The sequence below is a fragment of the Hippoglossus stenolepis genome, chromosome 18 (assembly GCF_022539355.2).
Source record: "Hippoglossus stenolepis isolate QCI-W04-F060 chromosome 18, HSTE1.2, whole genome shotgun sequence".
Classification (NCBI taxonomy): domain Eukaryota; kingdom Metazoa; phylum Chordata; class Actinopteri; order Pleuronectiformes; family Pleuronectidae; genus Hippoglossus; species Hippoglossus stenolepis.
The window spans coordinates 11,511,451-11,528,138 of record NC_061500.1 but is presented as its reverse complement, the minus strand read 5'-3'; positions in this window follow the sequence as shown (position 1 = coordinate 11,528,138).

The following is a 16,688-nucleotide window of genomic DNA, read 5'->3' as shown; positions in this document are numbered from 1 at the left end:
GTGTTTTTTGATTGTTTGAGATGCTGTAATAAATGAAAATAGAAAAGTTCACAATTTCTTTTCAATTCTAGATTTAGGAATATGACAACCATTACGCAGAATATAATTTATGTGATTGATCAAGGTAGAGAAAAAAACCTGTCAAATGCAGAAATGCCCAAAAAATCTAAATCTTATTTGTGTTTCTTGTAAATTTGCATCTCCAACACGCGCTTGCGCACAGCCGGGGCGCACTATTTTGGCTACGTGCCATGCGCCCCCGTCCCTCTGACACTGTGCCAATTACCAACACAACGCACCAAACTCCTCTGACGTAGTCCTACAGCTTTGATTCAATTGTACTCGCCCAGCACGCACACGGGCCCACGAGTGGTGTAAGCCAATTAGACCTCTGCTGTTCATTAGTCCACTCAGGACAATTAGCCTCCCAAACTTGGAAATCAACCATCTCATCTTTTTTCCCTTTTCTTTTCTCATTATACCTCTCCTACTTGACACCCTCTCATCCGTCCATCCAGCAATTCCACTACACACACCCTTAAAAACAAAAAGAAAATCAATGTCCAGTGGATGGTTGTTTTCATGGATGTTTGTGTTTTTGTGGCCAGTAATCTCTGGTCAACAAGCCAGTGTGGATCTTTAGGCAGATTAAGGGAGAATAGTTTGTAAATCTGGAAGGAGCCGTGCACAGTGACTGGGGATCCTAAAGCCAGAGCGGCATCACAAGAGCTAAGAAGCAAAACAACACAAGTGCTTTTCTTCTCCTCTCATCCGCTGTGTCTCTTCGGGTTTGTGTTTGTGATGCCGTCGTAACACTGGTGATGAATTATGAAGCATCACAGTCATTTTTATTTTGATAGGCAAGACGAGGCACGTTTATTTTTATAGCACATTTCAACAACAAATCAGTTCAAAGTGCTTTACATAAAATATAAAAGGCAGTATTACAAACTGTAAAAACAACATGAGACAATACAAAAAGACGCATTAAACGAGCTACATAGAGAACAATAAAACAGCGCAGTGTAAGAAATGAGTAATTATTTGGTTTGATAAAAGGCAGCGGCAAATTAAAGGGACTAAAAGTTCCAACCAACCTGCAGTTCTCGTTTGCGGATCATAAAAACTGAATTCCATGTTTAGTTCTGACTCTGGGAACAGAAAGAAGACTCGTCCCAGACCTCATAATGTAGCAGTAGAGCAGAAATGTACAATATCCATAAAATTTTTGCTCATGTCGGAAAAAACAATAAAATGGATGAAAGACATTTCCACCACTTCTCTTAAGTCTCTTTATTTTTTCTTCAATAAGATCTTGTTTTTCTTGCCTCTCATTAATATTACAATAAGCCAACACCCCCCCCACCAAAAAAACATGCCAATGCTTTTATCCTGTTTTGTTTGTCCTCTTTGAAATCTTCGAGCATCATCGCAGGAAATTGGTAAAGTGTTAATACACCTGGGTCCCACTCGAGCAAGCAGCTGCAATCAGCCCCTAATGGCCCTCCATGTAAAGACTCAGCCTGTTGCACCTATTACAAGTTGATTTTTGACCTTGAATATGAGCAGGTTCAACAGGCCGTCGAGTGCTCGGTGAATGAGGGTCGCTTCAAAAGAACAAATGGTTGGGCCGCGGATGAAACCACTGCTCTCGCTCAAGTGGGGGCACTCACCCGCAAAGGGAAAGGAGCAGGTTTATGAATACAAATCTTTATTCAGATCGGTCGTGCTTCATGTATGACAGAGAGTGGGCTCCGCTTATATTTGCATTTTTGCACCGAAATGATGCCGGTGGGAAAAAAATACATCCCCCTTTTTTAGGAGGTGTAAATAAAAATGAAACAATTATTTTAATGTGCACTCACTGTCTGATGATGAGGGAGACAAAATATAGCTCCATATTTATTATTATTTAGAAAAAAAACTTATAACTCATATATTGTATATAATATAACTGAAAATGTCTATATTTGTCAATAACATTCTATAAAGTATAATAACCAAATACTTTCAGCCAATTTTGCATTTTATTTCATTTTTAAAAATTCCGCTTTTTTAATGCAGAATTTGGCAAAATAAGTAGATTAATGAAACATTTAGAAAGTTTACTTTTAGTAATTGTTCAAGTATTTAACCTGACTGCATCTCAATGTGTCGGCTGTTATTCATGTGTTTTTACAAGCCCATACTGGAACATGTGGTCTGTCTTTGTGTGTACATTTTACATGCTCGCATATGTCCACAAGTGGCTCTGTGTCCTGCATTGTGTACATGTATGAGCATATACTGTGTGTGTGTGTGTGTGTGTGTGTGTGTGTGTGTGTGTGTGTGTGTGTGTGTGTGTAACTGCTTAAGCACAGCTGAGCTGGATGGCCGAGTCTTTCTGCAGGGGGTCCATGTGTGGCCGTGCCACCCCTCTGACACCGGGCGGCCATTGTGCTCCTGTCATTATCAATCATGTCCTCCGAAGACTGGCCTTGTCCGGGAGGGAGGGGACCAATCACACACCTCATTACCCAGGCTTGGTTACTCCTAAGCGGAGTGGTCCCAGGACACCTCGGCCTGTTGCTGTCTGAGGGGAAGGAGGAAGAGAGTAAATGTGTGTGAAAGAGGGGGGGGAAATACTTAGCGAGACATGACAACTGAATCAGAGTGTGTTCAGATGCTTCTCACTTAGGTTTGCATCAGTCGCTGCTGCACAGACAAGTAAAAAAAAGGTGTTTCGCTAAAACTAGAAACCAAAAGTTTCTGATCCAAATAATATTTCAGAATATCGTAAACAGCAGCCACGATCCCCTTGCAGGTCCACCCTGGACGTCCCTTCAGCAACCGGCCTCCATGTTTCAAACCCTAGCGAGCAGCACTCATTGTTTTGAAATGGCTCCATCTGGCAAGGTTTCACTGACCAGGCCAGCCGCGGCTCGCTCCCTCAGCAGCTGGCTAAACTGCCCAACCGCTATTCCGCTTGGCCGTCGGAGTAACCGACACTCTGGTGGCTGTGCCCCTCAAACACACACACACACACACACACACACACACAGGGGCTAACTGTCCCCCGGCCTGCCAGTCTTGGGGTCAGCTGGCTGGAGTTGAAGAAGGGGGGGGGGTGTTGCAGCTGACCAGCACCATTTAGCCCCTTTTGTTAGTCGGCCTGAGAGAAGTGGAGAAATGGGTCAAAAGTGTTGCATGTGCACTGTCGGACATTTAAAATGATCTTCGGACATCCCGAGACGAAATGCTCCCAAACTCGGCTCCTCTTTTATTGCAGATATGATCCATCAATCCTCTCACCACATATGGGTTTAGCTCAACAGCTGCCCCTCAAGAGTTGAATGCAGGTTGCATTATTTGTGCATGAGGGTCTACTCCAGGCTCAAAAGGCTGCCACCTCTGCCCGCCATCAGCCCCTTTGAATATTGATATGCTAATGATGAACAACACAGGGAACAAAGCCTGAGTGCTACCACTGGAAACCGGCACAATGGCTCCTCAGTCAGGCCTTGACACTTTTACCACCCAACATGTGTCCCCGGATTCATGCTCAGACAATGAAGGCCAACAACTGTCCATCCATTTACGTACATGCAGGGGGGTGGGGGGTTGCTGTTAAGTCAGTTCCGACGCAGTGTCTGGGGACCCTGACTGGTTACGTTTGACCCGGTGGTGTGTTTTACCCGTCTTTGTCCGGGGTGGGAACTATCAGCTTTTTAGAGCAATGATAAGCCACCCTGGAGGCAGACATAATGCCCGGGAGGTCAGGGGTCAAACCTTTCAGGCAGGGCTTGTCATTACAGATGTTGGCCTGCCGTGGGGTCTGTCTGGTTTGTAGGTGGTACATCTCAGTGGAAAAAATAACAAGGGATAATAAGGAACGCTAAGACACTCACTGGTGATTTGAGCTTTATGTCCATAAAGTGGTTGGAATTATATAGACGTATATAGATGAAATTATATAGACCTAATGGGCTTTTGAAGCCTTGATGGGATTTCTTTATTATTGTGGTCCATAAAGAAATGTCATATGTATGTTGTTATTATACATCTCTTTTCTTCAATACGGTTTTTACCTTGTTGGATTCTGCTGCTGGTTTAAAGTCTTCTGCTCAGTTTACACAAGTTCATTTACTTGTTTTTGTTTTTGTATTCTCTTCTGTGGGAATTCTATAGTTTCCTCCGCCTAAAAACACATCTTTTGACTGATACCATTAGATTTCTATTATGTACTGTACATATTTGATGAAAATCTTATTTCACAAATATAGACATAAAAGACCATACACAATATTCCCTGTTTTCCATTGTGAGTTGTATTCTATTGTCAAAGTTGTACAGTGTTATATTATGGAATCTAAAATGCCAAAGAAGCACAAGTGGAGAATAAAACAGACGTTGGAAAATACACTTCAGTTAACCAGACAAACAAAATAAGATTATATGAATATGAGCTGTGGGTCGTCCACTAACCAATATGTCGGCGGTTTGATCCCCTATTCTGCTTGCCAAAGTGTCCTTGGGAAGCCCCTGAGCCATTTGAGTGATGTGGCAAGTAAGTGCTGCACTATATGAATGTGTGGGTGAATGGCAAAAACTATGCTGTAAAGCACACAGAGGGGTCATCAAGACTAGAAAAGCGCAATATAAATACAGAGCATTTACCATAATTCAAACAAATGCAACATTTTTCAGCTGCATCTGTATCTGACGTCTGATTCAAACATTTTGTTCAGAAATAATGTTGATCTGAAGTGTGGTTTTATCGAGGCAAAATCTCAACCCAAGTAATTAATGAAACTCTCTTGTAACATGCTGCCTTGTATACGCATGTAGACACATGTAACAAATACTTTTTGCATTTTAAAGAGGCCATAGTAATGAGCTTTAATTGAAATCCCTGATCTCTCTTTCTCTCTCTCTCTTTCTCTCTCTCCCAGCCAGACACAGTATCCCCCCCACCCCCTGCCCCAGCCCCCCACCAAACCTGAACCAAAACAATGAAATGAGCAGATGAGTTCTCTCTCTACACCATGAAACTCAACAAACTATTGTAATCTGTTTCATTTTAACTAAGTCCTGAACTCTCTTGCATTCGTCAACTCCCCCTCCCATCTTCCTTTTTCCCCAACATTTACTTTGTAACCACCTCTCAAAGTCCCCGCTCTCTGCCGGTGATGTATCCCTTTCTTTTGCCATCACCACGCAGAAAGCAGAGAGAGCGACACTGATTAGCGACTGTACATGGCAACGGTGACCTCGGATGATGGATGTAATCATGCCGCTGCAAAATGAATGTATTTCTTATTAGTAATTTATTTGCTGATTAATCATACTCCACGTCAGAGCCTACCAGACAACCGGCCTGCCATTAGTATCACGGGGGTCAGCTGTTTAAAAGCTTGCATTCATCATTGTGTCGCCATTAGATTTCATTATTGCTGAGCCGGCTGGGTTTCTGTAAATTATTCATTGGGAACACTGTACAGATCCCACACCCTCGGGTGATGCGCTGACACTTTTTTTTCTATTTGTGTAAGTTTTCCACTGACACTGTTGTGAATATGCCTTTCCATGACTTAAGAAGTTGAAACATGATGTGCTCTTCCCTCAGTCATTCCATTTGGTTTGTTTGTTCTCCTGTTTGTGAGAATGACCAGCACTAATTGGTGTCTCCAAGGGAGATGTGAGTGCCAGTTTTAGACCAATGACACTTCACCATCCAGTGCCCATACTATTTAATTAGCAAATGCTTATACCTCTGAGGGCCCAGAGGGGTGTTAGTATGTATGTGCGGTTAGGTTCATTGTTAGTGCGTTGCTATCTTGAGGCCATTGAAAGAGATTTTGATTTTGTCCCATAAAAACCTGGTTTCAGCGTTACCAAGAAAGCAATGTCAGACCCCATATGCTATCGTCTGGCGACATTTTAGCCTCTGGGTGCAATGGCCAGTATTTTGCGGCTTCCCGTGTAGACAGTGGATATCCGGGCCAAGACCTCGTCTTTTGTTCATCGTTCACCCTGTTCATGGTCTGAGTCGAACATTTCTCCACACAGAACACAAACAGTGATACTTTTTGTATCAGACAACATTTAGGCTAATCTCAATTAACAGCTATCTGCTTATAAGTGCAGATATATTAAAATGCTTAAGGCCGATGCATTTGGTTCAATGTGATCTGCCTCTTGTGCTCTCCAAACGTGATTGGTCATGGTAGAAATTGAAACATGAAGGTTTCTGGCCCCAAAATCTTGTCACACACCTCCAGATTTCTACATGTTCACATGCAGAATCTGTTTACAGAGATCATCAAGATGGTAATATGCATATATGTAAATAGGCAGGTTCACAATGCATGTACACACAAATAGTCTGCTCGATTCCAAAGTAAGACTCAAGTGCCTGGTGCAGCAACTTTTTTTTATTGGACACGCCCTCAATGCACTCGCACCATGTGGATTACACCATCCGCTTAGATCGTTAAGACAGAGCCCTATGGCTGAAGATGTTTGTGTACCCATTGGGTGGTGGAGGACGGGTGTTTTTTTGCCTTTCTTTTCCGCTGAGGGGACGAGTGGGGGAGCGAGGGGGGGGTCTAAACATTGCGGATAAGAGGTGGCCCGGCACACGCCTGCCTGATGGTCGGTAATCCCACAGTCTCAGACTCATGACCCACTTTCTTGGAGGAGCCTGATGGAGCAGCGGCCTCTTGCCCAGGAGGAGCCTCCAGACACCCCCCCCATACAAACACACCCTCTGTCAAGACAAAGGAAAAGACTCTTATGAAGACTCCTGAAAGCCAAGTATAAGAGGTTCAGGGGCATTAATTTGTCAATCTCATTTGCTTATCATTTAATCTCATAAATAATTCATGTGACTTGCGTGTTTGTTTTCAGTGCAACATACCTGTTAAACGGTGGCTTCATTTATCCTTGATTTCACCTGTTCTCTAGATACTAAATTGATTTCACAGTATTTAGGCAAATCTTGGACTTTCAGCAAATGTCACTTTACGCAGATGATGTTCTGTTTTATAACAACACTGAAAATTCAGGCAGTCAGCAGGATAGAGGCAAAGATGGCCTTGATTTCAGATGGGTCATCGTTCTTCTTGGTTTGCTCCTCAACAACGTGCACCCATGTGATGCAAAGAGTTTTTGTTTGCTACATCAGGAAACTGTGTGAGCTACAATATTGAGGAAGGATTTGAGCCATTTCCTAATTAAATCACTGAATTGAGAAGAGATCATCCACTAATACAAAGGAAATGAAAAGAACAGCCTCTTCATTATTATGTCTTATCCCCTAAAAACATACTGACCGACATCGTGGCACGAGCCGCAGGCAAATAGGTCAGCAAATGTTGCATTGGCGTATTAGATCATATCACCACGATACATCTTATTTTTTTTTTTATCAACCACCACCCGCCCTCTCTTCCTCCTCCTTTTTTGTTGTTGAAAACATTCTACCCACGCGCACCACAATGCACGCCGCTCTTACTTCTCTCTTTATCTTAATCCCTGGCAGACTTTAAGTGTCTGGCATCGGGGCAAAATCCCAAACTGGAGAGGAGCGTGTTTGGAGACCTAATCCCCTTACCCACAGACTCGAGTTGCCCTCAATTCACCTCTCCCAAAGTAGGCCAAGAACAAGGAGCCACAACAGAGAGGCAAGCAGCGTCATAAGGCGCAGCATTATCACACCGCCAGACAGACAGACAGACGGACGGAGAGACAGATTCCCCGGTTTCTCTCTTGCAGTCCTTATACAATGCTTAGTAACACACAGACACACACACACACACACACACACACACACACACACTGCAGTGCTTGTTTTTTAGTCGAAGCCTCCTTCCCTGTTCTCCAGCAGTCGATCTTCAATGTTTGCCTTTGCCTCTGGAAGGGGAAACGGATCAGCTCTACACTCCTGAGTGTGGATTCTCTGTTTCTCCCAACTGGATAATAACTTTCTTTGGGGGTACAGCGGCTTAATGGGAGATAACGCTCAGTACAGGAGGAGGGGCTGGGTATTAGCTGTGAACACAAATCAATAACTTGAGAGATCTCATCCCCACATGCAGTCCTCAGCAACTTGCCCGCTCGCTCAACGGATCGCTCAAATGATCACTAATACGTTTCCAAATTAGTTTAATCTAGAACTCAATAATGGGACAAGCGAAAATGTCAAGATTAAGAAGCTTAGTGAAGGTGAGGAATGTTGCACTTAGTGATAAGGACCATCTCCATGGAAACTATTGTTGACAGCAGATAGTGACATGTGTAACTACTGTCCTGTCAGCCTTGGACAGTGTTGATGTAGACCTTCTTCATAAAAAGACAAAGTGGTGACAGAAATACAAAGTCAAAAGCGATGCCACTCATTAAAAGATAGCAGTTAAAATCAAGAAGTCAATCTGATGGACAGGAAATCATGACAACTTTTTCCATTATCATTTTATCAGACGTCAATCAGACGCTAATACTTGTGCATTAACACACATAGGCACTAGTTGGGTGAGGGTCCCGAGACCCCCTGCCAATTTTGTGAATTTCAGGTTCTCTCCCTCATTTGAAAACGGAACCAAGTGCAGATGTTTCTACTCATGACAACTTAGATTAATTTTTAGACCAGTGGCTTAGCATGGAAAGCACATGAACTAGATAAGGTGTCAACATTATATAAGGATAGTTTCACAAGTCTTTCTATTCCAAAGGTTCCTCTTGGCTTTGTTCACGTTGCAGACCTTCATGGTCGAGACAAATCTTTTAGTAACATCTGATCTTTTTGTGCTGATGCATCTTAAACTGCCACTCATGCACAGATTAAACTGAAACACCAGCCAGGTAAGTACAATAATAACAACAATAATAATAATGTAATTTGTACAATCCTCAAAAATCCTAAGCAGGATGAGAATGTCCAACAAATCTTGAACTTCCTTGTCTCTCCATAGACCCCTGGTGCTGTTGTTGCTCTCCTCCTTGTTAATCTGGAGGTTCTGAGGTACAGACACTGAAAGATGACGACAGGCGCTCAGGGTGAAACCAACATGAATTCTAATCTGACCTGATATGATGTATTTCACATCTAGGATCACATATGAGAGAGGCCCAGATCTGATGTAATAAAAATCAGATTTGTTTTGTCGACACTTTCTTCAAAGGTCAGATCTGCTTCACTTGAAGAGAGAAATATTGAATTCGGAAATCCACTTTCATATATAAACTTCAATATTATAGTACATCCACTCTAGTTGACTAATGCAGACTGCAGCAGCCTCATACCACTTTTAACTCACACTTAGAACATCCTTTTGCAAAACAAAAAACAGAAACTGTGGACTGATCATTTACATTGAAATCACAAGGGAAGGAGGGATTTTTAAGGCAAATGTCAGTGTATATGTGGGAATGTGAGTATTGTTTTTACATTTACTTTAATGCGACCGAGATTGTTGTGAACTTTATGCTGATCTCTTATATGCATCTGTCCATCTTGACCTATACCCACCACAGAGGAATAAACAACACTGCCACCCCTTGGCTGTCAGGAGAACATCAACCTATACCCATACATCTTGATGTTCCAATAGAGGAAAAACATACCAGTCAACATTGAAACAGGTAAATGGTTATAAAGTTCAGGCTGATTGGTTTATATTCATAGTCTGTTATGAAAGAGTTCATTCTGACATGACTAAGTTCAAAAACTTCACCAGCAGCCACAACATGGAAAACCAGTGACCTGTTTTAACATTGTAAAGGATCAATGCATACTAATGTACAGTATAAAGGCCTATAGATAGATACATTTGTAATTTATTGTAAAATTTAAATGTTTATTTATAAAAATATCAACTTTCTTGGGGACCTCAGCCTTTGTTTCCTTTGTAAAATCTAAGGTTATAAACTACTGGAATTTCAATTAAAAACTCTTCTAAACTCTCGATCACTGTCAACATTCTGCTCTTACTCTAATTCACACACAGAGAATGTGATGCTCACTCTAAAGATGCAGCCATTTGTCAGATGATGCACCTGGAAATGTGTCTGTATGATGGTGGGGAGAAAGAGGCAAACTACTGTGATGCCATAATAAGGGATTGTTGCAGACCGAAGCATTGTCTCAGCGACTGCTTTGAGGCAACAAGGTTTAAGGACGTGCAGGCTGAGACACACCAGCTCACATTGGACTCTCAGATTTAAAGGCTCATCCATCGCTGTTCCCCTTCTCTCTCTCTCTCTCTCTCTCTCTCTCTCTCTCTCTCGCTCCCTTTATCTACGCTCGAAGCTCCTGAGTTCGGCAGAAGATTAGCTCTGATTTTTCCATTACGCAAATTGTTTTCTCCCTCCTGGCCCGCTGACATCACTTAGTTTTGTTGAGAGATTGCTTTATCACTCCAAACAGCACAGAAAAGAGGCAGGTTTTGATGTAGTGTGAAACAATGAGCTGCTGTAGGCCTGATGCCCGGCTCTCAGAGAGCCCAGATGTTTTATAGGTAATAATACGGCCGAGACAAAACAACACAGGAAGAGAAACCAGGCTATCGTAGTGGACTTGTTTATTTGATTCGGATAAAAATGTAATTCATTGATTGAATGTAACAAAGTACATTTACTTTGTTACTGCACTTAAGTACATGTTTCATGAATCTTTACTTAAGTAGATTTATTTTCTAGTACTTTTCACTTTTATGACATACTGTATATCAGCAAATCTGAACTTACTACTCCGCTACATTTTTACAATATTTTGCTCCACATGTTCACATTCCATTTTTAAAAGTTACCAATACCGAGATGGGAAGGTAACCATAGATCCTTCCTCCTTGAACGAGAGCAAAGCGCTAAGCGAAAAAGCTGATGTGGTAAATTTAGTTTTACTTACGTCGATTTTTGTGTATTTACGTAAACTATATGAGTACTTTCTCCACCACTGATGAATTTACACATTATTGGATTGGCAATGACGTAAACTTTGACATGACATATTATGTTGTAACGTAAGTGTCATGACGCACAGTGTGTTAGCAATGAACACTTCCTGGCATCTGTTTTCCCTGACGTAGTGTATTTCTGGTACATAACTGAGTAAAGTATTGCATTTTATTCTTCGGCAATACCTGTCTGCCTACTACTTTTATTACTGTACAATTTTGTAAAAGGTGACAACACACATACATGGTGTTAAATATTGTGTGGAATGAAAAGAGAATGACCCAGAGAATAAAAACAACAACATAAAATCACTTCATAAAGTTGCAAAGTTTATGAGCACGTCTTTAGAAAACTGTTAATCCCACTGATTAAATCAGTGAGGTCACAGATTGAAGGTAATCTTCCGACTGTCTCACATGAGAGGTCAAGTGTTTTAAACAGGCTTAGTCCACATACTGTATGTATATTATATAAGCTCAAGCTTTACATATTTAAACGCCTAGTGTACACAAGTTGCAGCTAAACTGTGTTGCTGCCTTGAATTTGTATGAAGAAGTGATTGAAGTGGTTTTGATAGTTGGAAAATTGGAGAAGGATGACGACTGTAAAACTGTTATGGAAGCAGTATACGATGTCAAATTAAGTTCATTAAGGTTTTGAGTTTGTAAAATGATGTTCACATATAATTCTACAGCCTGCAGTTCTTTTTCGGACGTAATAAAAAATGCATTCATATATCTGAATGCGTGAATTTATAGAACAAAAGAAACAAATTACAAATTCAAGTTTCTGGAATAAAGTTTTGCGGCAATAGATTTTTTGTATACATTTTTGTATAATATGTATTTCTATATCTATATCTATATAGATATCTATCTATATCTATTTGGGGAAAAAAAACAATACTAATAATAATACAAAAAATACTACTACTACTACTAATACTAATAATATTAATAATAAAACAGTTCCATTCAACTACCCAGCCTGGTACAGGTAATTCCAACGGAGGTTTTGAATTTACCTACTTTCCAGAGATCATTGATTTGATTGGAAAGAGAATTTACTAACGAGCCAAAAGAACTGAGTTCAAAGGTCAAAACAAGTGAAGCCAGAGTCGACTACAGCAGCCTCACCCTGGACTGAACTCAGAATCCAAGTCACAAATATTTTCTGGTCAAAGTGATTAAAGTCAAGCAAAACAAACTTAAAAACAATCCTGTTAGTGTTTAAAGCCGAATGAGCTTCGTTCTGTCCAACAACATGTTCCCAGCAGTCAATTGTCTCACCAGATACATCCTCTGTTTCTTTTGTGGCAAATAATATAAAACTTGAGAATAAGCAAATTACATTTTCCTCTAATTGGAACACATGGTTTGTTTATTTATTATATATTTTTTTACATCTCTAATATCTTTATCATCGATAAGGAAATAAAAGCTGGCAACTATAAAAGCTTTACGGCACAAACTAATCCCTCGATGCTGATACAACAACAGAAAACATCAGCTATGACAACAAGTCGCACAAACGCTGCCACAGATACACAACCGAACGTCTAAAATCCTGGAGATTTATTTCGAACCTTTCCTGCTCCATTTGTGATTGGCTCATGGATTTTGCAAAATACACATCTTCCGGGTTCGATTGGACTGGTGGCTTCAGGGTGGGAATGACCTTTTTGATGCTGCTTTACATTGACCAACTTGTTTTCTTTGGACCAAACACACGTCACCACTGACGATTTTAATCCCTCACGTATTTTGACTCTTTCAAAACAGTGATGGAACAGTATATAACCCAACTGATATGTGGAGGGCAGATGGTTTTGTTTTTTCATGAAACGAGCTGCTGCCTCATAGAAGAGAAACAAATTTGAGTTGCTCAGTTTAAATCTGAAATCAGCTTACTTCAATCTCATTTAGCTTTTTGGTTGCTCCTTGTTGTCTGTAATGAGCCGTCACTCTCGCTGCCTTTTACAGAAGATCTGACCAATACACCGCCTGAGGATTAAGGAAATAAAACAACAAAAATAAACAGCAAAGGGGAAAAACAGGGAAAAAGAACAAAACACAGAATTTAGGAATATAAAGTAGCTCCCTGGTGGGGCTTATTATTCTGAGTATACAAATGACATTTCATTAATATGAGTGGTTCCCAATGCAATGATATAATATTGCACCAAAACAAATAGGAACATACTCTAAAGATTAATGGCTGCTCCTTTGTCCTCCAGGGATATTTTTCTTATCATCCTCAGTTTATTAAACCAGGAGTTTTGAATAACACAGAAACATATGACATTCATTTAGTTTATATATGCAGCACGCTTACAAAATGATAGCTAAACGGTACAATAAAACCATATTAATATTTTGGAATAATATAAATAAATTATTTCACTGAAATGATGAATAGAAACTGAATAAATTGGATTATTCATAATAGCAAAGTCATCTGGGACAGTGTAAGATGAAGAGTTTTTGTTTTAAAACAACACCAGCTGTTTTCTTTTCATGACTTTTCCTGCATCAAATTATTAAATTCACAGCAGACCCGCATTCACCAGCAGGCACTGATCCTTTAAGCTTATCAGACATATTTAATATTTATTCTGTCTTATCCTCTGTTTATTAAGGGACACTTGATTTCCCGGCGTGGTGGCTGAAGGGGGTTGGAAGTGTGTCTGCCTCTGTATATTTATCTCATTATACATTTGTCAGGCTGCTGCCAACATGTTAGTGTGAGTGACGAGGAGCATTAAGGAGCAGAGAAAAGCCATCAACCAGATATGCTGCAGCCAAAACAACAGGACAACATTACAGCACAATTAATACAACTTTTACACGTTGTATAAAAACGTATTCACACAAACTATGTACTATTTAAAATTGGTTTACTTTCAAATATTTACAAAAACAAATGACAAAAATCTGTATTCCTGTATATGTATCCATGTTCATCGGTGTTGGTCCACATTCACATAAGGCGCTATAGCGCAGTAATGAAAACAAAATAAACAAATAAACAAAAAATGATGCAAAAAGTGAAATATGTCCCAGTCATAAGAATCCGAGAAACAGACTATTACATAAGGGTCGCTGGAATTTAATAACGCAATGAAACGTTAACAGCTAAAAGCAAAGTTCATTCAAACAAGCAGTTACATAAAAGTAAGAACACAGGAAAGAATAATGTCTTCAGACAGATTCTTCCAGTCGAGTGGAACAAGTGGCCAAACAACATTCAGTCATTTTTTAACTTCTTTTCAAACCTCTGTAGCCTAAATAGCAGGTACTATTTTTATATTGTTATTAAGCTGTATTTCAATGAATTGTGTTCATTTCATTATAATATTATTATCATTTTTATAAATGCTGGACTTGTTTTGCTGTGAAGCTCCAGAATCCAGAACTAGTTCTGTCAGCCTTGTCATCCACTGGTGCTTTGCTGCCATCTTATGGTGAACTTTGGGTACTGCAGAGACCTCTGATAAAACTCTTTTCAAATATTTAGAAAAGGTAAGTTTACAAATACAAATATTTAGGACAGCGTTGTATGCTTATTTGGTGAATCTTAGGAAAAAAAAAAAAAAAGTAAATACAAAACATGAGAAAACATTAGTAAAGTCCAAACAATATAATTGATTATAAAGCATGTCATATTTCTGCCCTAAATGCTGTAAATGACATTTATCAAACTGTAGATATGTTCTAAATTAAATGTACTATATACGCTCTAAGTAGCATATACCATACTGTATATGCTCTACATGACATATACCATTTTATACGCTCTATATGCCACACTATATACACTCTTAGGTTAGATATACAGTATGGAATAACAAACACTAACAGAAAGGCCACTCCATTCTTTCCATTTATTTTTGCAGTGACAGCACAAGCATAACCAGGGTGACACGAGAAGAATCTAAACAGAGTCACATACTGTCCCCCCCCCACTGTACATCATATACTGTATATGTGATATATTTGTCACCTTACTAATAGTACCTTATTCAGTTATGAACCCAGCACATATACTGGCATGCTTAAAATATTCAGATGTGCGTCACAAACATTTTACTCAAACATTGTCAAGGCTTGGCGCCCACAGAAACCTGTCATAGACCCGGGGAGGTGGCGTGACACAAATCGGAGTGACATGGCACAGGGCTGTGAGATGCTGCTGCATGAAGACAAAGTGCAGGACTGACAGGTGAGTGGAAAGTTGCTGTGCTTTGCAGTTTGGACCAAATGTGGCCGATGACAGTGGTGACGACAAATCAGATAGTAACTGTGCAACATGCCATGTCAGCACATGTAGAGTACGTCTGTAGCATTTAAACAAAGTTGATTTGAAATTAGCTTGATTTAATGTAACTCACACATGAACAGTAATATCACTTGGTATTTTTTACAACAAGTAAATACAATGTTTGGTCACATTTTAAACCTGGTGAATTCAGTGATTTGTAAGAGAATTGTCTTCCATCTCTTTTCTTAGAGCTTATCCTTGTTCAGGTCTCAGTGGCAGCAGTAGAGTATTGATGCACTTTTCCCTCCAGTCTTACACAAAGGAAGGACCTTGTGAGGAGCCTTGTTTCTCTTTTGCTTGTTATGTAACCAACCCTCAGGTAGATGTGGGTGGGTGTCAGCTCGCTGACTCTCAGGGGGCGGGAGGGAAACGTAACCTGAGGGTGAGGTGAACTCTGACAGACCAGACAAACAGCACATTGAGAGCTAAGTGGCTGGTGGGCTGATTCTCACCGGGATGAACAGTTCTGGCAACACATTGAATTCTTGTTTTGAAAGCTCTAAAAAACGATTTTCTCAATCAGCTCCTTTTAATGGATGATGGCGTCTGACATGGTCCCAGACAAGGTTTGTCACATGACAGATTTATGTTCTTTTACCCATTACAGAAATATTACATATCTATCTATTAGCTTGATAAAGAGTTTTTTATACCTGATAACTGGGTCATTTAGATGTTTCATACATGAACAGCCGAGTAAGAATTAGCACATCATCCATATTCACAAAATCATTATCATAAGGAGAATTTTGTCCTCTCACCTTGCAGTGATGAAGGACAAAAAGGACATAAATAAAGTCAGTTAAAAAAACCATTCACTATTCATGATGCTATGCTTCAAGTCTCATGAAAACTCGACGGAAAAGAGACAGAGACTAAGGACGACGGGAAAAGAGACTAAGAAGTAAATACGACATATATATATTGGGAAAACATTTGGTTTGTTGGGAAATTATCAATAATGAAAATAATAACAGTTGCAGCCCTGGTAATAAAAAGTATAAACATAATGCCCTAAATTTATTGGTCTTCTATGATGATGTATCTGATATGTAAGAGCATTGTTAAAAGTGCAATACAAATAAAATGTATTATGAGTATTATTATTGTTATTATTGTGTTTTGTCAAAACTGAATAATCACAATCTTTGTGTTGGATCGTCCTCAGATGGGACTTCCATTGACAGACAGTGTGAAGCTCAGGTTAAAACTGTTTCACAACATGCAGATATACACACAGTGACACAAGATGAGACAGACAATGTGCAAATGAGAGGGAACGTGGTCATCACATATTCGCCAATTATGAAAAACATGTGTCGAACTGCTACCGACCACATGCACCCAATACGTCTCACTCAGGTTTTCATTAGAACTATGTAACTGCACTAAAATGTGTTTAAACCATCCGTAGAACAACACCGTGAAGCCAA